This window comes from Macrobrachium nipponense, chromosome 22 (assembly GCF_015104395.2).
Source record: "Macrobrachium nipponense isolate FS-2020 chromosome 22, ASM1510439v2, whole genome shotgun sequence".
Classification (NCBI taxonomy): domain Eukaryota; kingdom Metazoa; phylum Arthropoda; class Malacostraca; order Decapoda; family Palaemonidae; genus Macrobrachium; species Macrobrachium nipponense.
This window is the reverse complement of record NC_087213.1, coordinates 52,259,589-52,284,492: the sequence shown is the minus strand read 5'-3', so window position 1 is coordinate 52,284,492 and position 24,904 is coordinate 52,259,589. Positions and strand designations below refer to the sequence as shown.

At 37.5% G+C, this 24,904-nt stretch overlaps 1 long non-coding RNA gene across 1 annotated transcript in view; it reads left to right on the top strand.

Annotated features, from left to right (window-relative positions):
- Positions 1 to 20,381, top strand: part of LOC135198638 (uncharacterized) — a 124,256-nt gene extending 103,875 nt beyond the window's left edge. The window contains exon 4 of the long non-coding RNA XR_010310851.1: positions 20,045 to 20,381. This is a non-coding gene — a long non-coding RNA (uncharacterized LOC135198638). The remainder of the gene's footprint in view (positions 1 to 20,044) is intronic.
- The last annotated feature ends 4,523 nt before the right edge of the window (positions 20,382 to 24,904 follow it).

Sequence of the window (24,904 nt, the reverse complement as noted above, 5' to 3'; positions counted from 1 at the left end):
GAACTTAATTTATGAAAGAAAGCTGGGTTTAAGAATTACAGCTACATTATTTATAAACGTAGTATATTAAATAAAGTGCTAAATGTTTTTTTCAGACAATGCTTTTGCCTACCAAAACATTTTGCAGTCTGCTCATTAGTCGTCATTCGTAATTTCCAGTCGTGCTTGACTTCAAGCCTTGTTGTTTACTAAGCGACATTATTTTCTTGGTAGTATTTTATAATCTAATTAAAGGGTTTTGTGATATCGACAGCCCCCCAGTTATCCAATTTTAAAGGCATACATTTAAGATAGTCTAGTTTGCAGATAGTATATACCGCTTTTATTGCAGTGTGTATTTGCTTGTGTCATACTTTTCAGGCTTTGTAAAAGAGATGTATGTTGCAGATAGTGCTACTTTCATTGTAATATGCAATTATCATTATCCCCTTAATGTATAATAAAGTATGTGGAGTTTTAGAATGAATCTGTTAAGTTGTGAGGTCTAGAGGGGATGAAGCTAAGCTCTGGAAAAACCAAAGCTATTCATCAATCAATCAGTAGCCAAGATCTGTTCTTTTTTTCCAGGACTCAAAAACTGTAGGTAACGGTGCAAGAAATGACTAAAAGTTCGACTTTGCAAAATGCAGGTTTCTTGTCTCTTTCTCAGCTTTTAACCCTTCCAGTCACAAGCCCTTTGTAATTAATCCTGTTGTGAAATTTTTTTTTAGAAATGGTACTTTGAAGAGTGAAATCTAAACTTTTATACTAATTAAATACAGATCCTTTGGGAGCCATGTGAAGGTTGAATAAATTAGGGTTGATCTGTGAAAGTACTATTCATGATGAGGTACTACTTAATTTGATCTCATTTCAAAGCACATTACTCAGACTTTGTATTGGGATGCCAGAAGAATGGCAAGACACACAAATGAAAGTGAATGGATGCATTAAAAAATTGCTGAAAAAGTCACAGTATTGTAGGTGATACAAAGGCTCAAAGAACATACAAAGTGTATGGCAAAAAGTTTGGATATTGTAAGTACATATTAGCATTTATACGTTAAGATTAGGGATTGCATTACTATGTAGCTCATGCCTTAGTGTGTTTGAGCCACTACCTGTGGTTTTAAAGTCTATCTTGACAGGACTAAGTTGCCAGTGAATCAGATGAGGGTAAATACAGCTCGTATCTTATGACGGCCATAGTCTTATTGTATTGCATTCTTCCTATTAACCCTTAAACGCCAACTGGACGTATTTTACGTCGACATTTTTTGTCTCTCGGGTGCCGACTGGACGTATTTTACGTCGACATACAAAAGTTTTTTTAAAAATTCTCGGAAAAATACTTTTAGGCCTACCAGCCGAAAACTCTTGAATCACGCGCCTTGGGGGATGCTGGGAGTTCACGGATCAAAGTGTTGTTTTGTTTACAATCGATACGCAGGCGCGCAAGCGCGAATTTCTTTCTTGCCGCACTAAAAAGTATCTGTGACACATCTCGGAAATTATTTCGTCACTTTGACATAATTTTTGTACCATTGTAAATTAGCCGTTACATGAAGTATTATATATAAAAATGTGCGCATTTTTATGTAGAATACAACAATAAAATACTCATGATTGTAGCTTTTATCAGTTTTGAGATATGTTCATTTAAATAACAATAATTGCCAAAATTTCAACCTTCGGTCAACTTTGACTCTACAGAAATGGTCGAAAAACGCAATTGTAAGCTAAAACGCTTATATTCTACTAATATTCAATCATTTACCTTAATTTTGCAAGTAATTGGTAGTCTCTAGCACAATATTTCGATTTATGGTGAATTTTTGAAAAAACTTTTTCCTTACGTCCGCGACGTAACTTCTGAAAAAAATCATACATGCGATTGTGGTAATGTTTGCACCATTTTAAAATTAGCCGTTATATAAAGTTTTATATATGGAAATGTGCGCAATTTCATGCACAATACAACTAAAAACAACCCATGGTTGTAGCTTTTATCAGTTTTGAGATATTTTCATATAAATAACGATAATTGCCAAAATTTCAACCTTCGGTCAACTTTGACTCTACCAAAATGGTCGAAAAAAGCAATTGTAAGCTAAAACGCTTATATTCTAGTAATATTCAAGCATTTACCTAAATTTTGCAACAAATTGGAAGTCTCTAGCACAATATTTCGATTTATGGTGAATTTATGAAAAAAATAACATTTTCTTTACGTCCGCGTGGTAACTCTTCCGAAAAAATCATACGTGCGATTGTGGTAATGTTTGCACCATTTTAAATTAGCCGTTACATAAAGTTTTATATATGAAAATGTGCGCAATTCCATGTAGAATACAACAAAAAATAATTGAAGGTTGTAGCTTTTCTCATTTTTGAAATATTTGCATATAAATCACGATAAATAGAAAAAAAACCACGTTCGGTCAACTTTGACTCTACCGAAATGGTTGAAAAACGCAATTGTAAGCTAAAACTCTTACAGTCTAGTAATATTCAGTCATTTATCTTAATCTTGAAACAAATTCGAAGTCTCTAGCAAAATATTTAGATTTATGGTGAATTTAAAAAAAAATCTTTCCTTCCCTCCGCGCGCGGATTCTCCGCCACAAATCTCCGAAATACGTACATATCATTCTCGGAATATTTGCTCCGTTTCATATTAGGCATTTCATAGAGTTTTATATATGAAAATGTGCGCAATTTCATGTAGAATAAAACGAAAAATATTTGAAGGTTGTAGCTTTTCTTATTTTCGAAATAATTGCATATAAAAAATATATATATATAAAAATTCGACATTCGGTCAACTTTAACTCGTCAGATATGGTCGAAAACTGCAGTTGTAAGCTAATACTCTTACAGTATAGTAATATTCAATTATTTGTCTTAATTTTGAAAGAAATTGGAAGTCTCTAGGACAATATTTAGAATTATGGTGAATTTTTGAAAAAAATATTTGTTTACGTCCGCGCGTTACGAATTCATGCATTATTTTGTGATAATATTTTCTCCGTGTTGCTTTGATCGTTTTACAATGTGTTATATACCAAAATGATCGCAATTTAGTGTAAATTACAACGAAAAAAAAGTAACTTGTTACCTTTCACGGTTTTCCGCACAGCGCGATATGAATACAATTATATATGAAATTTCGTTTTTCCGCTATCATATATCGCATTATTTATATATGATAATGATAATTTTTTCATTTCTGATGGTTGCATACTAAACTTCAGGCAATGACAAAAAAAAGGAGCCAAAAATGAACTCTTAATCTTGAAAACTAAGCGCGCTGTGATTTTTTGAAAAAAATATTTTTTCCGCTTCCGCGCTCACTCTGAAACACCTCCGGCACACGGGAGCCATTTTTTTTTTTACCGCTTCGGCGTTTAAGGGTTAAGTTATATGACAGTGCAATGGCCCACATCATTCGTTTATCTATGTCTTGCATCCCAAAATAGGTTAGGATATATTGGGTGTGCATTGCATTGACAGCATCAAATTCTAAAGACTCATTGCCATCCATTAAATCTGGATACCCCCTTTTGGCATGGAGCAATCTTCATCATCGTTAATATTTTTGTGCCATTTTCCCGTCTTGAGGTTGAGCATAAAATAACAGGTGATCTAATTCTGTAAGCTCACTTTTCATTGGTTTCTTGACCTTTTACAGCTGCTTTTATGTATAGTTTTTTTTTTTTTTATTGGAACCCATTTTTCACTATTGCTTTTGCATGCACTTTTTCCAAGTAGTTATGCTTACCTCTTGTCATTGCTGGTTCAAGCATGAAAGCATCATATTTTCCAGCATAGGTCAGTCTTACAGAGTTCATGGTTCCAGAGGGACTGGAAATAGTCTAGCGTGAAATTGAGTTGTTTTAATGTGAATAGGACTTATTCTTGTAATCAAAATTACAGTAAAATAGCATCATATTAATCCCTGGATCCTTAAGTGCCACTTGTTGCTTTGATGTTTGTCAGAGTACAATTATTCTGCTTTAAAATGACACTAGCACGTATAAAGTCATATTGTCTGACATCATCTCTGTTTGGGACAGACAGGACGTGAGCGAGTTCTAGGACAAACCTGAAATCTTCATACTAAACAATTTCACCTTCATTGTCATTTTATACCTCCAGAGATCCCTTGATCTTTGAGTCTAATCCGTCCAGGTCATGAAGCGTCTAGGTATAGTAATTAGTCATGTAATGTCATCAGCACTTGACTTGAGGCAGTAGGTGGTTATATTTTCCATATCATTTGAGCTCTTTCCAGTTTATTCTGTTTTATGCACTCCATTCCCACCAGATAGCAATGCAGACAGAATTTTCCAGCCTTTTAATTCTCTTCTTATTCCATTTCATTTCTTGTCTTATGTCCAGCTACTGGGATTGGCTGAAAGTAGTACCCCAGTGCATGTCTTCACAGCCTCATTTTCATGAACAGTTGTCATTCTCTTTGGCCCAGGCTTTCATTTATGGTTTTCCACCATAATAGCAGAACCTTCTTATTGGTCCTTGTTTCATGTTATTTCTTCATACTAACTGTTCCACATCCCTTGTCCAAACCATAGAGATTTTTGAGATCAGTGTCTCTCTTTCCACTTGCTGCTCAGCTCTACTTCACATGATACTCTCATACACTTGCTAAGATTCTCATCAGTTTTCTCCCCCTGCAGGAACATAGCAGTGCCTTCAGTGCACCTGATGTGATGCACTGCAGGCACTGCTAAAGGGTGTATTCAGCATCCCATCAGCCTTCCAGCCTTTGTCTTTTATCTACATTCCCACTTCCTTTCTTCAAGTTTTGCTCTCCAGCCTTTCTTAACTGATACGTCTTAGTGCAACTGAAGGTTTCCTGCCCAGTTTCCACATTTTGACCCTCGTAGTTCCTGTCGTTTATATTCTGAATTGATCTATCTCGCTGTCCAGCTGCTCCAACACCCTCTTTTCTCTTGAGTGCTGAATGGCCAAGAGTGTCATAAAATCAACTTACCTGTTGTCACCTGCTTTCAAAGTAGTCTCCTTCTTCTCTGCAAGGGCCATTTTTTTGCTGCAAAGAGTAGTATGGGCCATATAAATGCACCCAGTGGTCTTTTTACTTAATTGTAGCTGCTGGTATTTCCTTTTTCATACCAGCTTTTACTTAATTGTAGCTGCTGGTATTTCCTTTTTCATACCAGCTTCTCAAGCAGCATTTCTTCAAGGCTGGTTTGAGATGCAGCGTCAAATTCAAAACTTGGAGTTTATGGTGTTTATATAGAATGAAGCCAAAGGTTCTGGAATTTCCTAGTGACCTTACACACCGTTGAATACCAGCATGAGAAATTGGAGAGTACAATGTGTGTCCAGTAGCAAAAACAAGTAATTTGTAAAAAGCATAAAAATACGATGAAATCAAGAGATAAAAGATAAGAAAAAGTGCTTTAGCTACCCTTGAGTAAGAAAAGACCAAATGTGTGACTGTGGAAGACCTTGACACAGTCATTGTTGGAGATTTGTGTTTTATGGTTTTCATGAGGCCAGAAAGTTTGTATTTTGGATGACCTGGCAGCTGTGGTGAAAGCCACAGGCATACTTGATAAAGCAAAACTATTGAACAGTGAATTAAATCGATTTGAGCGGGCTTGTCATTATTCAGTAGATGGTGTGGCTGCATAACCTAATTCTGTTTTGGGTGGAATGATTAGAATTTCAAATGCATTGTTTAGAGCTGAATATCTTCATTACAGTTTAGTGGAGTAACATAAATCAAGTGGTAGTGTAAGGTTCTTGTAGAAATATTGAATCAGGTTGACTTGTAAATGACATTTTTGTGCATGTTTGCAATTCCTCTTATTATTGGATGTGCTGTCTTCTGGAACCTATGCACCCAGTAAGTGGCTAGTGCAATCACTGAATCTCAGAGTGCACTGCAGTCATTAAAAAAGTTTCTTTGCAGTCTCCCTTCAGCCCATAGCTACAACCCTTTCATTCCTTTTACTGTACATCTGTTCATATTCTCTTTCATCTAACTTTCTACCCTCTCCTAACAATTGTTTCATAGTGCAACTTTCAAGATTTTCCTCCTATTACACCTTTCAAACCTTCTTGACACTATTTCTCTTTCAGCGCTGAATGACATCATAGGTTCTAGCACTTGACCTGACGCCTAAATTTTATATTCCATGCTTCCATGGCATTGAAACCTTGTTATGCAAAATAAAAGACTTAGAAAGTGGTTTGGATGTTCAGATAACTGCTGTACACAAATTTTAAGTTACAGTTGTTAACAAAGACAGTAAATAAAATTTGTAATTGAATCAAGTGAGAAGTGAGATTGAATCAAGTAAGAAGTGAGATTGAATCAAGTAAGAAGTGAGATTGAATTAAGTAAGAAGTGAGATTGAATCAAGTAAGAAGTGAGATACATTATGTTTGAATAGACTATTCTAAGCTAGCTTATTTAATGGCAAGACAAATGAAGACATGGTTCAAAGTATTGTTTTGTGGTCACGAGATGACGAGAATTAGTCGATCAAGTAATCTTCTAAGGTTAAGATGTTTGGCAGTAATGAAATGAAAATGTCTTTAGTACATTTTCAAACTGAATATTCGGTTAAACACCAACCTTCCATAGTGTACATTAAAAAACTACTGGTTCAGTGCATAACCTTGGCACCTCGACTCAGGTGTAGATAGTTGACAAAGCAAGTGTTGTTTTAGACTTAGTGTAGCTGTGGCTATAACACCCACACTTTTCTTGTTGTGTAGTGTAAATATTAATATGTACAGACTTTTCCTGTTATGTAATGTCCAAAAACCAATTGTAATATTTACAAGTTGCATTTTTTGAGTTTTGGTTTAAAAAGGTCGATAAAGTATGTAAATATATACAGGTAGTCGTCTACTTACGACCTATGCAACTTATGACAAACTGACTTTACGACAATGTAATAATATATAATAATATTTAATTTTATATTTGGCTAAAATACATCGAGCGCGCGTATGATAGTTTTTCCCGTTACCGGCAGCGCACTCATCTCCGAGAGATGCTCAGCTTTTTGCAGTGTTTCTGTGTGTTTGAGTCCTTGTTGTTAGCCTATATTGTACATTGTTTCTTTGCTCCAAACCCCAATCAAAGATGTCTACAAAAAGAAAATCTTGCTCAATTTCCAAGCCTGCTAAGAAAGCAAGAAAAGCTATTGATCTAGACATGAAAATGAAAGTGATAAAGCAGTCTGAAGGGGGAAGAAAGTGAGTGTAATAGCCCGTGATCTTCTCCTACCGCATTCTACTATGTCGACAATTTTGAAGGATAAGGAACGTATTCGTGAAGCAGTAAAGGGTTCAGCACCTATGAGATCAACTGTGATAACGAAACAATGAAGTGGACCCATACACGAAATGGAAAAACTATTAAATGTGTGGATTGAAAGCCAACTCCAAAAATGTGTCCCATTAAGCCTTCACATACTCCAAACGAAAGCTTTTAAGTATTTTTAAGACGTTGAAGGAGCGTGCTGGAGTAGATTATACTCAAGAATTTTTAGCAAGTACAGGATGGTTCACACGATTTAAGAAAATATTTCAATTGCATAATGTCCGAATCACTTGGGAAGCAGTGAGTGCAGATGGGGAAGGTGCTAAAAAGTTCATTGAAAGTTTGGATGAAGTCATTGTAGAAGAAGCCTATTTACCAGAACAAATTTTTAATGTTGATGAGAGTTGATTATTCTGGAAACGAATGCCGGAACGCTCCTACATTTACCAAGAAGAGAAATCCATGCCTGGATTTAAGGCATTTAAAGATAGGCTGACTTTGTTGCTTGGCGGTAACATTGCCGGGTTTAAGCTGAAGCCATTTTTGATTTATCATTCCGAAAACCCGCGAGCTTTTAAAAATGTGAATAGGCATACGCTACCAGTCTACTATCGTTCCAACAAAAAGGTATGGATGACTCAAGCACTTTTCGAAGACTGGTTTGTAAACTGCTTTATTCCCCAGGTTCATGACTATTGTTTCGAAAACACTAATCCATTCAAGGTGTTATTACTTTTGGACACACACCCGGGCATCCCCCTCATCTAGCCGATCTCCATCCCAATGTAAAAGTGATATTTTTACCACCCAATACAACTCCCCTCATCCAGCCTATGGACCAAGGAGCTATTGCTACCTTTAAGGCAAATTATCTAAAAACCACCTTTTCCCAAGCTATATCGGCTACAGATGATGATCCTGACTTATCTTTACGCGATTTTTGGAAAAAATACAATATTCTTAAATGCATCAAGAACATCTCTGTGGCATGGGAAGCTGTGACAAAGAAATGCATGAACGGTGTTTGGAAGAATTGCGCTAAACGCTATGTGAATACTTTTGATGGGTTTGATAATGAGAATGAACTAATAATGATTCGTGAAAAAATTGTGAAATTAGCCAAAGGTGCATCGTTAGAATGTGTAATGGAAGAAATCGGAAGAACTAACAACTGAAGATCTGATTGCTCTGGAAGAGGAAAAAGTTGCAGAAGAAGAAAGGAGAGAAGCAGCAGCAGAAAAGGCAGATGAGGAGGAGGAGCCACAAAGAATGTTCACGACCAAAGGCTTAGCAGAAGGTTTATCAGAGTTAAATAAACTTCTAGCTCATTTTGAAGGAATGGATCCAAATATTGAAAGATTTTCAAGAATTGAACGCATGGTTCTTGATGCTTTTCGCCCATACTGGGAAATTTATGAAGAGAGAGAGAAAAAAAAACGGAGCATGTTTATGTTTAAACCAACATCTCGATCTACCCCTGCCCCCTCTACCAGTACTACCATGGATGACCCCGACGATCCCCAGCCATCCACCAGCAGACAATAATTTCTTTTTTTTGTTTTTTTTCAAATTTTAAATGTTTCGTAATTATTTTATTTTTTTGTGTGTTCATGTTTTTGCTGTACTGTAAATCAATTCTATCTATGCATTACTGTAGTTTGCCTGAAATTTATAAAGAAAAAAAATAATTTACTGTAAAATCAAACTTTGTGTATTACTACGTACATAGACGTGTTGGTAACAGTACAAATGGTTGCTAGAGAAAACAGCAGACGATGTTTTGTTTTATGTTTTCAGATGTAAGGTTTTGTTAGGAAATGGTAAAAGATTTGTATTTTTGTCATTCATTTTGTATTTTTAGTTTGCAAATTTAACTCAAATGTAATAACCAAAATTAGTAAATTAAATTTCAAAACACCTATAAATAATAAAAAGTAAATGATACGTGTAGCCGATTGTCAATGCAAATGGCGGATAAGAAAATGTAAACAGACCAGACAGATGGTTTGAATGCCTACAATAAAAATGTTAAATACAGTAATAAAAGTAAGTATTAATCAAGGAGTTCAAGCATGATAAGATTTCATATGCTAAACGTAATAATAGGTACTAAACATGCACATTTTTGGGATATTAAATGTATATGTAGGCTAGTCAGTTGTCAATGAAAATGTAAACGAAAAATATACGTACATGTACATGCACGTGTGTGTGAATATGGTAAAAAGGATAAAAAGACAGCTCAAACATGATTCGGTTTATTCAATATGCTGAAAGAAAGACAGTATACAGTGCATACTTTGGATATAATATATGATGGATAATATACGGTAGGTACAGAATACATGTACATAGGCTGTGGTTCGTAGGTATAGAATATAATATGTACATAGGCTATGTGGTTCATCGACTTATGACGAGATCAACTTTTGACAGCTCTGTCAGAACCTAATGCCGTCGTAAGCAGACGACTACCTTATGTATTGTTTGACTTGTTTTTGTGTTTGAAAAATAATTTACAAGTGATTTGAAATTTGCTGGTAAGGGTTGAATCTTTTGCAGTATTCGCATGTAAATATCATTATTATTAATTTGCGCTTTAGGTTTCATGTTTGTGAATGAAATAGACTCCCTTTGTAAGCTTATTTGTGAACTAGGCCTCATATTCTGAAATTAACACCCCGTTTGTGAGCACAGTTGTTGATTGGGCTTCATGTTGTGAAATACACCCCTTTTCACGTTGTTTCACTTTGTTTGGTTTTATGTACAGCCTTCCGCGGTGATAATTCCCTCTCTGGCAGGCCCCGTACAAATCCAAAATAGTCTGCTGGGAAGGTTTCTTCCTGACATCTCAACTTTTCTTTGTTTTAATATCAGTAGCAGTTCACACCTTATTGGGCATTCTGTCCTAATTGGACATTCAGGTAGAGAGAGAGACCTTGTGCATAAAGTTGTATGGCTCTATATATGTTTTAGATGCTATTATTCTTTCTGCTTAGTAAAATATGCTTGGTGACATTCATGTTAACGTTCAATTTTTCCTTTCAGAAATAAGTGCCCTGGAGTCGTGTTCAGATCAATACTGTAAGATTACTGGTATCCCCATGGCGTGGTCTGACCCCAAGGCGTGGATTTGTCAGACCTGTGGAGCCTTTCAAAGGAGCACATAACTGCCAATGAAGTCACAGTAAGTGACAAGGTTACTTTAATTAGTCATAATCCTGTGAAAGGTTATTTAGAAACAAAATACTCAAGCCGTACTCTAATAGTTTATTTAAAAAATCATGCACAGCAAACAGTCCAGTTCCATGTAACAGCACAAACCTTACTTAACCAGTCAGCTAACTTAAACCTAAGCAAATGTATGCATAGAGGGATATTCTATCTTTTTCCTTTTAGATTTTGATGGCCTTCAAATCCCCCTTACCCTAATGATATTGCCACTAGCAATCTTATTTAATTTTTTTTACAATCCTTATTTTGCAATAACCATAAGAGGTTCTTTAAATCTAAAGGCTTAGATTTACTCTTAATAAACAGATACTGTTGTTTCTTCTTCATCAAGGAACCAAATGTCCTCTGTACTTCTATATACGAAATGCGATCATACAATTTATACAGTGGGGCCTCGTTATTCACGGGGGATAGGGCCCAGAACCCCCCCGTGATAAGTAAATACCCGTGTTATCCTGATACCCCCCTCAAAAATTGCTTAAAACTGCCTACTTTAATAGTTAACCCACCCAAGACCACTATTCCAATGTTTATAACTGCCTACTTTAGTTCAAACACCAAATATGTTTTCAACTATCACCTAAAACTAAATTCAAGACAGTTTTAAAGTTATTGTACAAAATTAGCCTTAAAAAATAAATGTAGTATATGTACTACTGTACATATGTAGCCTACTAGCCTAGGGATTACAGCTAGAAGCCTACATACGCATGGTGGGCCTCTTTTTTTTTTTTTTTACAAGGAAAGAGAGGATGAGTGGTAAGAGAACTATCAAAATATGTAAATCATATGGATACTCACCAACAATCTATGTTGATAAAAGATGGCGACGATTTTGCAGTGCAATCCAGTAATATAATAACAATAATGCTACCAACAGTATGCAGCGAAACATCTCTTCCCTTCGTCACAACACGTTAATACTAGTTTATTCCACGTAAAAACCTTCATCTGACCTTTAGGCGTCTTTCCCATAAGAGTAAAAGAATCAGGGCTTTTGGATGCCACATAATTAACTCGTTTATATGGGTACAATTTAAAGAACGCGACGCACACCCACATTTCATAACAACAACAAACAAACGTGAGTAGGCCAGTAGTTTGCCAACTGGGAATGGCAATTTCTTGCTAGATTTTGTTCCATAAAAGGCTAAAAAAAATCACATACCGTATATACTCGAATAACGTGCAATCTCCCATATCGTGCGACCCCCTAATTTTCACCAATAAACAGTGGTTTTGTGTTTTGTCATGTATCTCATGTATCATGCAAGTTCATAAGGTTGGTGGTTTAGCCTGCTAATGGCTGAGTCATTCAGATGTGTGCTGATGCTAGTCAATTTACGGTAATTTTCTTATTAATCTCGAGAATTGAATAGAAAATCTCAAGATTAAAAAAAAATCCCAAGATAATAAAATAATTGTAAAAATAACACGCCTTGGAGTCCTTAATCATTCTCTCTCTCTCTCTCTCTCTCTCTCTCTCTCTCTCTCTCTCTCTCTCTCTCTCTCTCTCTCTCTCTCTCTCTCAGGAATAAATACGTACGTACTGTAATTTGCAGTAAATGTGTAGACATTGTGTGCGTGTTTAAAAAAATGTGCAGTACACACACATTCCGATGTTTCGGTTTTTGGAATTTTTCAGATTTCGGAAATGTGAGGTCAGATGCATAATCAAACAAACACCACTACTGCAGCAAAAACATTTTTTCCCTTCATGTTTTTTCATTATTGTTATTTATTAATTACAGTTTATTTAAATAAATATTAATATAATACTGTTAAATGAATGTGAGATAATTAAGATCACCTATAATAAAATAGTGGGACAATTAATACCATATGTTCACTAATAGGTATTATTTTCAAAACAAATATTCCGTAAAACACAAAAAATATATGTACATAACAATCAAAATATAATAATGTTTTGCAGTTCAACTTGTGAATTTAACAATAAGTATGACTATATAATATATTTTACCATATCGATCTTGAAGTTGAAGAGTCGTAAAATTCTGAGGATGGTCCCGGGAAAAGGATTTGTACATTGTGATTACGTATCGCTACAACACCATGTGGTATTTTCATACCACTATATTGATGACGCATCGCTACGACACACTGGTGTTTTTCATACCCACTATACGTTAAAGTTAAAAACATGACATAGAATCGACTTTGCGACTTCGTTCACTTTGATATTTTTAACGATACAATAACTATCATTTGTACTACTAAAACCATCTTCACATAAGTAATTTTCGTAAGATATGTGTTGTTGCAAAAGCTAGCTTATACATAAAAGGCTTTTATAATTTAAGTCATCTTAGATATACATATGCACCCAAACTCATTGTGGGGAAATTTACTACTGTTTCCTCGGATATTGAAATACTTTAGCATCATTCAAACACTTTAATAATATAATGCATAAATACTAGGCTATACATATTTACATCGTATACAAATACTACATACAGTTATATACACATACTTTTATATACAAAGTTAACAGTTATATACAACATACTTTATATACAAATGTTAATCATATGAGTAGTGATCAGACGACAGCTGTGCACTGGACTACGTACGTACTACTTGGAAGATAAAACGAACAAAAATTTTGTTGTTGTTAGTCGCTGGGATAGATTAACATTCTTCCAGAGATTAAAAAGCTGAATTTTGTTTTGAAGGTATGTCAACCGCGATATTATATTATTGTTTTCACGAAGGAATAATTATATAAAGAAAATTATTGAGTAATTTTTGCCGTCAGCAGTCGGAAAATCACGAACATGGTAACGTTCAAACCTAGTGCCATCCATGGCGTATGTCTATAAATAGAACAGAAGCAGAGGGCAGTCATTGGATAACAGATCTCCATGGGCTACCAACCAACCAATCAGGTGTTAGTTATACTACTCTGTAATTTCTTAGAATGAACGTTTACACACACGAAGCTAACGATGATGTATGTGTTTTGCATACAGTACGTAGTTTTAGTTTTTATTATTAGTGTAAGTATTTTACTGATTTCATGAAGAATAGAATGATTCCTTCTCATTACTTTGAATGCAAAAATGGCTTGAAGATTCTTCCGCAAAAGAAGAGAAAAAAAAAATTCCTTAGAAGATGATACCTATTACTAACGCGGTTGACATACCTTCAAAACAAAATTCAGCTCTTTAATCTCTGGAAAAATGTTAATCTATCCCGGCGACTAACAACAACAAAATTTTTGTTTGTTTTATCTTCCAAGTAGTACGTACGTAGTCCACTGCACAGCTGTCGTCTGATCACTACTCATATGATTAATTTTGTATATAAAAGTATGTGTATATAACTGTTAACTTTGTATATAAAAGTATGTGTATATAACTGTATGTAGTATTTGTATACGATGTAAATATGTATAGCCTAGTATTTATGCATTATATTATTAAAGTGTTTGAATGATGCTAAAGTATTTCAATATCCGAGGAAACAGTAGTAAATTTCCCCACAATGAGTTTGGGTACATATGTATATCTAAGATGACAAATTATAAAAGCCTTTTATGTATAAGCTAGCTTTTGTAACAACACATATCTTACGAAAAATTACTTATGTGAAGATGGTTTTAGTAGTACAAATGATAGTTATTGTATCGTTAAAAATATCAAAGTGAACGAAGTCGCAAAGTCGATTCTATGTCATGTTTTTCCTAAACGCGTTGACTTAAAGGAGAACGTTATTTTGGTTGTTTTATCACTGGCACAAACCATAACAATGCAGTGTATGTATGATAATTCTAAACTATTATTCACTACCAAAATAACGATGATATTTTGTATTGAAAATTAATGTTACGTATACAGGCGGTCCCCGGGTTACGACGGTTCCGGCTTACGACGTTCCGAGGTTACGACGCTTTTTCTTAAATATTCAATGGAAAAATCCGTCCTGGGTTACGACGCTTGTTCCGAGGTTACGACGCTGACGCTTCCGACGCTCCGAGTTAACGACGCTTTTAAAAAACGCATACTATGATAAAAATCCTTTATAGTTTAGCACAGTATATTAATAAAAATAAGTTTCTGGTTAGATTACAACAAAAAAATTTTGAGATTATGATGATTTTCGACACTTTTTTATGTTGTATTTTTCTATGTTTTTTAGTGACCCGCCTCATATGCGGAACTAGTTTCCGAGCGAATGAATACATACTAGTTTACATATAACAGTCCAAAAGCGCAAATAATGAAAAAATCATTGCTTGTTTCCAGTAATAATAACAAAACGAAGTTTCTGGTTAGATTACAACGCAAATTCCAAGTATCCAAAGAGAGACATTATCCAGTAATTTGATCAGAGAGAGAGAGAGAGAGAGAGAGAGAGACACCAGAGAGAGAGAGAGAGGCGAGAGAGAGAGAGAAGAGATGGAGAGAGTACCGAGGAGTATGAGAGGCGGTCTTCCGAGCGCTCCGAGTTAACGGACGCTTTTAAAAAACGCATACTATGATAAAAATCCTTTATAGTTTAGCACAGTATATTAATAAAAATAAGTTTCTGGTTAGATTACATCAAAAATTTTGAGATTATGATGATTTTCGACACTTTTTTATGTTGTATTTTTTCTATGTTTTTTAGTGACGCCTCATATGCGGAACTAGTTTCCGAGCGAATGAATACATACTAGTTTACATATAACAGTCCAAAAGCGCAAATAATGAAAAAATCATTGCTTGTTTCCAGTAATAATAACAAAACGAAGTTTCTGGTTAGATTACAACGCAAATTCCAAGTATCCAAAGAGAGACATTATCCAGTAATTTGATCAGAGAGAGAGAGAGAGAGAGAGAGAGAGAGAGAGAGAGAGAGAGATGAGAGAGAGAGAGCGAGAGAGAGAGAGAGAGGCGTCTTCCGACGCTCCGAGTTAAGGACAGAGAAGTGTTCGTTTCGTTTAAACCGGCCTCTGACTCAGGCCAGTAAATGTTTTTGTTGATACTAATAATATAAGCTATTTAAAGATACGTTTACTTTAATTAGTCTATATGATACGTAAATAGTAATCAACTGTTCTTGTAGCCCTCAATATTTGGCAAAATCGAAGTATCCAAAGAGAGACATTATCCAGTACGTAATTTGATCAGAGAGAGAGAGAGAGAGAGAGAGAGAGACGAGAGAGAGAGAGAGAAGAGACGCTTTGGCAACAATGGTCTCGGGGGTTTTTATAGCTTCCTTCTGCTTGATGATCGTGGATATTGTAGAAGGATTTCGACCATACTCGTTTGCCAAATCGACGATACGAACGCCACGTTCATGCTTTGCTATAATTTCATGTTTTGCTTCCATCGAAATAATTTTCTTGGGTTTTTTCATTCTACACTGCTTTGTCTTTAGCTTTGAGACCCATGGTTAATAATAAAATAGACAAAATAACACGAAAAATAGGCGCAAATACAACGAACTAAACAACGACGTGTTAACATGCAGCACCAACAAACAAACAGACTGAACGCCATTTATCGGTCGCCTATACAACTAACACTCATCGCAAAATCGTATCTCAAATATTTCGTTGTATATCAAAGCTTGTATTTTCGCAAATTTTCTGTTATATCTCAAAACATTCGTATATTAGGGCAATCGTATGTCAAGTTTCCAATGTAATTTGATCAGAGAGAGAGAGAGAGAGAGAGACGCTTTGGCAACAATGGTCTCGGGGATTGACGTAACGTTTATTTTCTGAACAGATAGGACAGGGAAGTGTTGTTTCATTAAAACGGCCTCTGACTCATGGCAGGAAATGTTTTGTTGATACTAATATATAAGCCTATTTAAAGATACATTTACTTTAATTAGTCTATATGATACGTAAATAGTAATCAGCTGTTCTTGTAGCCCTCAAGATTTTGCAAAATCACTCCAGGTTGTACATAAAACTTCAAGAATGTAGTGTCACCAGAGGATTACAATAGTTTTTACCTTCAAGAACCAGCATTCTTTTATGAAAATAACTCCAGGTTGTACATAAAACTACAGGAAACAACATGTAGTGTAACCAAAGGATTACAAGTAAGGTTTTTATAACTTTTTATTAGTTTAAGACATATTTCCAAGCGTCGTTCCGGCTTACGACGATTTTCGGCTTACGACACGTCTCAAGAACGGAACCCCCGTCGTAACCCGGGGACTGCCTGTATTCCAAACATTATTACTACGTAGCATGAATAGTACTATAAAAATTTCGAAAGATAATCTTGCTGTGAACGCTACCATAATTTGATTTTCATATACGTACGTACATTTTGTCAGCTGGCTGGCCTCGCATGGATAAAATTGATTTCACTGATATGGAATTACTCCACGAATAGCCTTTTTATATGAAGATATGACGATATATAGGTAATGTAAAAAATCTTTTATGTATTTCGTTTACGCTTCGTCGCCAATAACAAACAGCAATACTTACGATAATCTATGACAAATAGCGTTTGTATGACTTCATTGTTCAGAGAAGTTATATACGAATACTGCCAAAATAATAATGAAGTTCTAATTAATTTTAGCCTTAATGTTATTACTACTGTAATTACACTACCACTACTATTAAAATTTCTAAAAGTTTATCAAAACAAAAAATGTCGCTTTGAACGCAACCGTATACATAAACCATTTTCGTACGTAAAGGTATATGCTTACATTTTGTGGCTGGCCACTCCGACGATAAGTTGAGTGCAATGATGTGGAATTATTCTTCGAATAGGCTATTTATTATGAAGATATGACTATAATATATATGGTAAGAATGGTTTTATTACCTTTATTGTCAGTTAATATCATAATGTGAATGTTTGTGTACGTTGGTGGTTATCGCACTGCAACTACGCTTAGCCTACCAATGAACGTCGTACATAAACCTTGAATAGGCTATTTATTTCGAAGATAGGACAATAATATATTAGGTGAGAATGGTTTTATTACCTTTATTGTCAGTTAATATCATTATATGAGTCTTTAAATGAATGTTGGTAGTTATCGGACCACGGCCGAGGGTTAGCCTACCGAAAAACATCGCATACGCAACACAACAAACCCGTGATGCAGCGATTCATACCAGTGATGTAACATGAGAAACGGTCCAAGAAAAAACCCGTGATTAACTGGATCCGTGAATACTGATCCGTGAATAAGCGATGCCCCACTGTATAGTTCTTCCAATCCTTGAGAACTGCTCTGAATAAAAATGTCTTTTAATAACATTAACATAGTGAAAACTGGACCCACAAATCAAGGTTCAAAATAGTCATCTTCATCTATCCAGGTTGTAGCATTTGTACAGATTTTCTACAGGTACTTATAAAGGTAACAACTTTTGTAAGTGTGGATCAACACTGGCATTAAAAGACAGTGCAGACAAAGCTAGCAACACTGTGGCTGTTATAATTAGACCAATACTATAGCTGTAGGTGCTAGTGATGATTCCAGTAATTCTGGATGCATATTTAGCCAGGGGTCTGGAATGACTCAAGTTTAATTGAGGGTCTTTGAAACGTCTTTTCAGCCCCAGGCTGCAACCTCCTTTGTTCCTTTCTGTACCCCTGCTCAGATTTGCTTTCTTTCGTATTACTTTTCACCCTCTCCTAACAATTGTATTATGTATTGTGCAACTGCAAAAGTTTACCTCCTGTTGCACCTTTCAAACCTCCTCTACTTTCGGTTTTCTTTTTGGTGCAGAATGACCTCATAGGTATCAGCACTCGGCTTCTGGCCTAAATCTTATATTCCTTCTGTCCTTCCTGCTGAAGGAAAGCCAGATTTGCTGAACAGCAGCACTGATAAGCAGTAAATGTGCCTTGTTGTTGAACGTCTCCCAGTTCCAGAGGTCCTTTATTCCTCGCACTTGTGGAACAGTCTCCTTACTGAGGATGTCGTGTGCAATATGTTGAGTTTCATACAGTTGCAAAAGCAGTTTTACAAAACTAATGTGTATATTTACTTTCCAGGTTTTCATTTTTGAGTGTTTAAAATGCTGGGCAGGCCATTTTCCATTGCTTAGTATTATTTAGTGTTTAGTGGGAAAAGTTTTATAATTGCATTGCTATCATTAGTGGGAATTATTGGCAATCCATGCATGATATATGTTGGTGACAACTATGGTACACCAGAGGTGTAGAGAAAGTGTTTTTATTTTGCACATTTCTTTATGTTTCTACTTGCATGTTCTTCCCCTCTGTGTTTTGTGCATATGTTCAGTGAAGGCGACACATTGCCTGTTAGTCGAAGGTTAGGCTATTCCAGATGTGCCTGAGGCTAGGTTAGCTATTGCAGGCTTTCAGTGCCATGTTTCAGATGTCTCCATCTCATTGATATATTTATCCAAAGGCTTTTTTTTTCCTGTAGGTTTTTTTTAGTTTCCTATTTAATTTTATTATGGCTTCAGTAACCTAGATGCCCGTTTTGGAGAACTGTGCCCATTAGTGGAAAGGATAGACCTTGATCTTTGCCTGCTAATGGGATTTGTAGATTCATCTACTTGTGAACATTTTTTTTTTTTTTGGTCAAGTGATCCAAATTTTATCATATTTTAACCTTCTGTCATAATCACCGGGTAACTCCCAGGTAAAACTTAATATCATTTCACCTGTTGCATTGATGGTATTCCTTTTTTAAAGTGTTAACAACATCCCAAGGGTGTGTTGTTAACACTAAGTGACTGAATCTACGAATCAGTCACTTCAAAGATGACAAGGTCAGACAGCTCCTCTTCGATTCTATAACAGAGTGAAAGTAGAAGTCTCAGGCTCTTGGACCAGTGTTTTCGCATCTGGTCAGCTATAGAGGTCATTTGGAGGTCCGGAGGTGATTTGACTATACTCTGTTTTTTTTCATCTGTCCATCCGCCTGTGGTGTTTTTGTATGGTAACACTGCGTCCCGGGCTTTAGATAGTTACACAATGTGTAAGTTTTCGGTAAATAAAAGGATATCTGGGTGCACATTTGCAACTGAAAAGTGTTTTAATAATTTATTGTATGCGAATTACACCATTAATATTCGAAATAGGATATTATAATCGTTGAATGTAAGCTGAATGTAACTATCTAAAGCCCGGGACGCAGTGTTACCATACAAAAACACCACAGGCGGATGGACAGATGGAAGAAAATAGAGTATAGGTACCAAGACCTGACAAATGTTGAATTTGGTATCTTGGGTAGAGAGAGAAGAAAATGCACAGGTTGAGAGAGAAATGCAGTGCTGGTATAAAGAGAACAATCCACTGGTGTAGAGAGAAAAAATGCACTGCTGGTATAAAGAGAACAATGCACTGGTAGAGAGAGAGATGTAGTACTATCTATATTACTGAGTATTGAGTGTATAAAAGGCCAACTGGTGCTGGGTAAGAGTAAGTAGTAATAATGAACAGTACTACGTAAGATTAAAGTATAAGTGGCCAAGGCTATTTTAAAGGTGTGGTAAGAGCCAGTGCCAGTTATGGCTGGGCCACCAAATTTAAGGTGTAAATGTCTCCATTGGATGGTCAATGTAAAGTTTCTAAAGCGGAATGAAGAAAAGATGGTTGAGAGTAAAGTAACGTCACGTCTTTCAATGACGTCATGATTGCGTCACTCGAAAGGTGTGCAAGCTTATTGCAACTTACACAAGCTGTATTATTTGGAAAGTATTACGTCGTGGGTACATAAGGTGACATCCTAGGTTTGACGTAAACTGGTAAAACCTTTTTAGTGACGTCATACCTTTGAATTAGGTAAGGTATTGTACAGTCATACTGTTATGACAAGTACAGGTAAGACATCCTTTTCAAATTGTCATAGATGACATAAGCATTGTAGACCAGTTGTATAATAAGAGGAAATAAAGACAATTACATAAACGGACATTCTTTTATTTAAACCCATGAAAATTAATTCATGTAAAAGGTTAATTAATGATGATGAGTTAATGAAAAAATCATTTTTATTACTATGCCAACACTGCAGTGCCCCGAGGGGGAGAGAGAGAGAGAGAACCCCCTCAGCTGGAGGTAATGAAACCAGTCAGTTACCAACTTTGAAGTCGACCCAATAAAGGACTTATTATAATAATTAAGTCTAAACTGACGGCTGGCCAGTTGGGAAGAAGTCTTGTATGTACTTACTTCATGCTTTCTAAGATGTCTGCCAGTTTTACGTATGCAACTTACCTGGTAGTTACATATAGCTGTAGTCTCCGACGTCACGGCAGAATTTCGAATTTCGCGGCAGCGCTAATTGACTGGTTAGGTGATTCCCGTACCCCCTCCCTCTACCGGGGAATGTAGAATTACCACAACTAAACCTCAGAATTTTTCTGCCGTCGCAACCGGAACACCGGTTTTGTTTGGTGGAATTTCTTTGTTTTTTCACGACGGATACTCATCGATTTGGTGACATAATCTTTGTGATTTGGCTTTCGGCAGTGGCTATTTATCTTTATTTAGCCAGATAGGCAACAATTATGTGATTTTCATCAAGGTTTAAATTTAAAATGTCAGATTCGGGATCTCACTTTAGGGTTTGCAGCAAGGGTTGCAAAACCAGGTTACTTAAAGCTAGGTTAGACCTGCACACTTTGTGCGTTAATTGCAGAGGTCAGAACTGTAGCAAAAGTGTAACATGTGATGAATGTAAGGATTTGACTGATAAAGGCTGGAAGGAGTTGGAGAGTTATATGAGAAAGCTAGAAAAAGATAAATTAAGGAAAGCTTCATCTAGGACTTCTTCCTTAGCTTCTCAGGAATTAGAGAGTCAGGATTTTCCTTGTTCTATGTCTAACCCAGATCCGCCTAACATATTACCTGACCCTGATACCGTTATTCCCGAACTCGACACCGTTGCCAGCTTACGGGAACAGATGGATTTAAGATTTAGCGTGCTTATGGCAGCAGTGGATAAATTAGGAGAATCTGTGCATTCTTTGATGCTAGATAAGAATAAGAAAAGTGTTGTGTTGAGTGATAGTGCAGTGGAGGAGGCGGCTGTTCGGTCCTCTCGTTCTCCTAGGCCTGGGCCCCTGCCAAACTCCCCGGACATTGGGAGGAGGCATGCCAAAAGCCGAAGGGAGACGAGTGGAGTTGACATCCGAGCAGTCGTCCCCTCAGGCGATTCTGCCGCAAGTTCGGCTGAGGCAGAAGAGCAATGCTATAAAGGTGTTCGAGGAGTATCGCAGAAGTGTCTTTCGTCTTCTTCGAGCGCAAACGATTCGCCTCGCAGAGGTTGGAGGTTTAAGGACGAATCTCGTCCACTAAAGAGAACGAGACAAGTTTCGCCAGCCGCAATTCCCAAGAAGAAGATCGCGGCTTCTGTGGAAGAGCCGTCATGTAGTTTTTGGGAGGCGCCGGAAGCGTTCTCTTCGACTTCTGAGGAAGTAGAGAGACCGATGTTGAAGAAGAGGAGGAAGCATAAGTCTTCCAGTCGCGAGGTGACTGATAAGCGCCAGTCTGATGTACCTAGACGAGAGAAGGAGCTTACGCCAGTAGAGAAGCGCCAGCCTGATGACACGACAACCGCGTTACACCAGACGCCAAAGCGCCTGGCTTCTCAAGAAGCAGCCGCTAAACGCCAAGCTCCTAGACGCACGGATTCGGACTCGGCCAAGCGCTTTGATACGGTAGTATCAGACGCCAGGCGCCATACGCCTGACTTGATTGACTTGGAACAGAGAGAGTTTACGAAACCAAGTCAAGTTTTGGGTGCTTCAGGGCATTCTAATAGATTCTTAGTAGAGATGAATAAAAAATTAGAGAATATTTTGGGGGTAGTTGGTAAGAAGCAGCAACCACTTCTTACTTCTACGCCTTCTTTAATTAGAACTTTACCGGAGGAGTCTCAAGAGCCACTGCAGTTGGTGGAGCAGGAGTTAGACTGTCCAGTGGATCAAGAACAAGCGGAGGACAATTTATCAGCAGGAGCGTCAGAAGGAGAAGCAGTAGAAGGCGAGAAGGAGACTCGGTCGTCGGCATACAAACAATTACTCAACTTTTTCCTAGATAACTTTCCAGAATCTTTTTCGCCAGCCACTCCCGCCTCACCTGAATCCCAGTATGCTAGGGATACTAAACCAGATTCTTCGACTTTCATTAAGCTGGTTTTGTCGATTTCAGCTAAAAAGGCGTTGAAAAAGATGGATGAGTGGTTGCGAGAAAAGAGGGAGCAAGGTAGGACCATGTTTTGTTTCCCTCCTTCGAGACTTTTAACTAAGAGCAGAGTTTGGTACAAAACTGGGGAAGCCTTCTCCCTGGGAGGCGCTGCCTCCTCCCATGGAGACTTCTCCAGCCTAGTGGACTCGTCCAGACGTTCTGCTTTGAATTCAGCAAAGATTTTCTTTACGAGTTGCGAATTAGATCATTTGCTGAAGGTGGTTTTCAGTCTTATGGAAGTAATAAGCTTCTTGGATTGGTCGATTGGCGCCTTGGGAAGAAAGGCAAAAGTCTTTTGAACCACTGTCAGAAGAACATTTTAGTGACTTCTCCAATGTGATGTCCTGTATTGATAAAGGAATAAGGGATGGAGCGACTGAAATCGCCTCCTTATTAACTGTGGGGATCCTCAAGAAACGTCAGCTTTGGTGTGCATTTACATCTAAGGGAGTAACAAGAACCCAGAAGTCGGCGCTTATGTTCGCTCCACTTGATAAGTGTAACCTTTTTCCTAAGGATTTAGTGTCTGAAATTTCTGCCTCTCTGGTCCAGAAAGCAACTCAAGACCTTTTAGCTCAGTCGGCCAAGAAGCCGAAAGGCACGACGACTTCGAGTGTACGCCCAGCGCCAGTTGCCAAGCAGGAGAAGCCCTTTCGGGGCAGAGCACCAACAAGAGGATTGCAGAGATCGAGGCCTAGAGTTAGGTTCGGTCCTAAGCCCAATAAGACAACAACTTCTAAGAAATGAGCAGGGAATCCTTCACACACCAGTTGGAGCCAGACTCCAGGAGTTCTGGCAAGTTTGGGAATGAAGAGGAGCAGATCCATGGACAGTATCGGTACTGAAGGAAGGATATTCGATTCCGTTTGTAAAACATCCTCCTCTGTCAAAGGTACCGATAGTTTTGACAGCTTACTCGTCAAACTTAGAGAAATGTTGCGCGTTGAGAAAGGAACGTCGGCTCTATTAGAAAAAAGAGCTATAGAGCTGGTAAAAGATCAGAACACCCCAGGCTTTTACAATTGCCTATTCATTGTCCCGAAAACTTCGGGAGGGTGGAGACCAGTTTTGGATGTCAGTGCCCTGAACAAATTTGTGAGCAAGACAAAATTTTCGATGGAGACCACCCAGTCGGTTTTGTCAGCACTTAGTCAAGGAGATTGGATGGCTTCCATAGACCTACAGGATGCGTACTTCCACATTCCAATTCACATAGACTCGAGGAAGTACCTAAGATTCGTGGTTCAGGGAAGGACATACCAGTTCAGGGCCCTATGCTTTGGGCTATCCACAGCGCCACAAGTATTCACAAGAGTCCTCTCATCTGTAGCAAGGTGGTTACACCTAGAAGAAATAAGAGTAGCGCTCTATTTAGACGACTGGCTGGTCCGTTCACAGTCGAAAGAAGGGTGTGTGAAGGATTTGCAGAAGACAATTCAACTGACAGAAGAGCTGGGTCTTCTAGTGAATTTCAAAACATCTCAACTGATTCCGAACCAAATTTTAACTTACCTTGGGATGTGACGAGAACTCAGTAGCTTTTCGGGCTTTTCCGTCAGAACAGAGAGTGAGTTCATGCCTGAGAAAAGTCAATCAATTTTTAGCAAAAAAGACATGCTCAGCCAACGAGTGGATGAGTCTTTTGGGGACCTTAGCGTCAATAGAACAGTTTGTAACTCTGGGAAGACTCTACATGAGACTGCTTCAGTACTTCCTCAGAGCAAGTTGGGAAAGAAAGAGAGTCCCAGACACTTTTGTTTTTCCAATAACGGAGGAAATAAAGCAAGATCTCCTTTGGTGGAGGTTAGAAAAAAGACTCAAGGAGGGTCTGTCTCTTTGGCCACTGAACCCCAACCTTGCATTCCTCTCAGACGCCTCGGATCAAGGATGGGGAGCGGTGCTGGGAAAGAAGGAAGTGTCAGGCTTGTGGACAATCAGTCAAAGACAGTGGCATATAAATCTAAAAGAACTAAAGGCAATACATTTGGGATTGAAGGCCTTTGCCAAGGAAGTACAGGGAAAAGTGGTCGTCATCAATTGCGACAACACCACAGCTCTCTCGTACATCAAGAAACAAGGGGGGACTCACTCCTCTCTGTGCGAAGCGACAAGGGAGTTACTCATCTGGGCGAAAGAAAATCGGACAAGAATGCTCACCAGGCTTGTACAGGGGAGATACAATGTAAGAGCGGACGAGTTG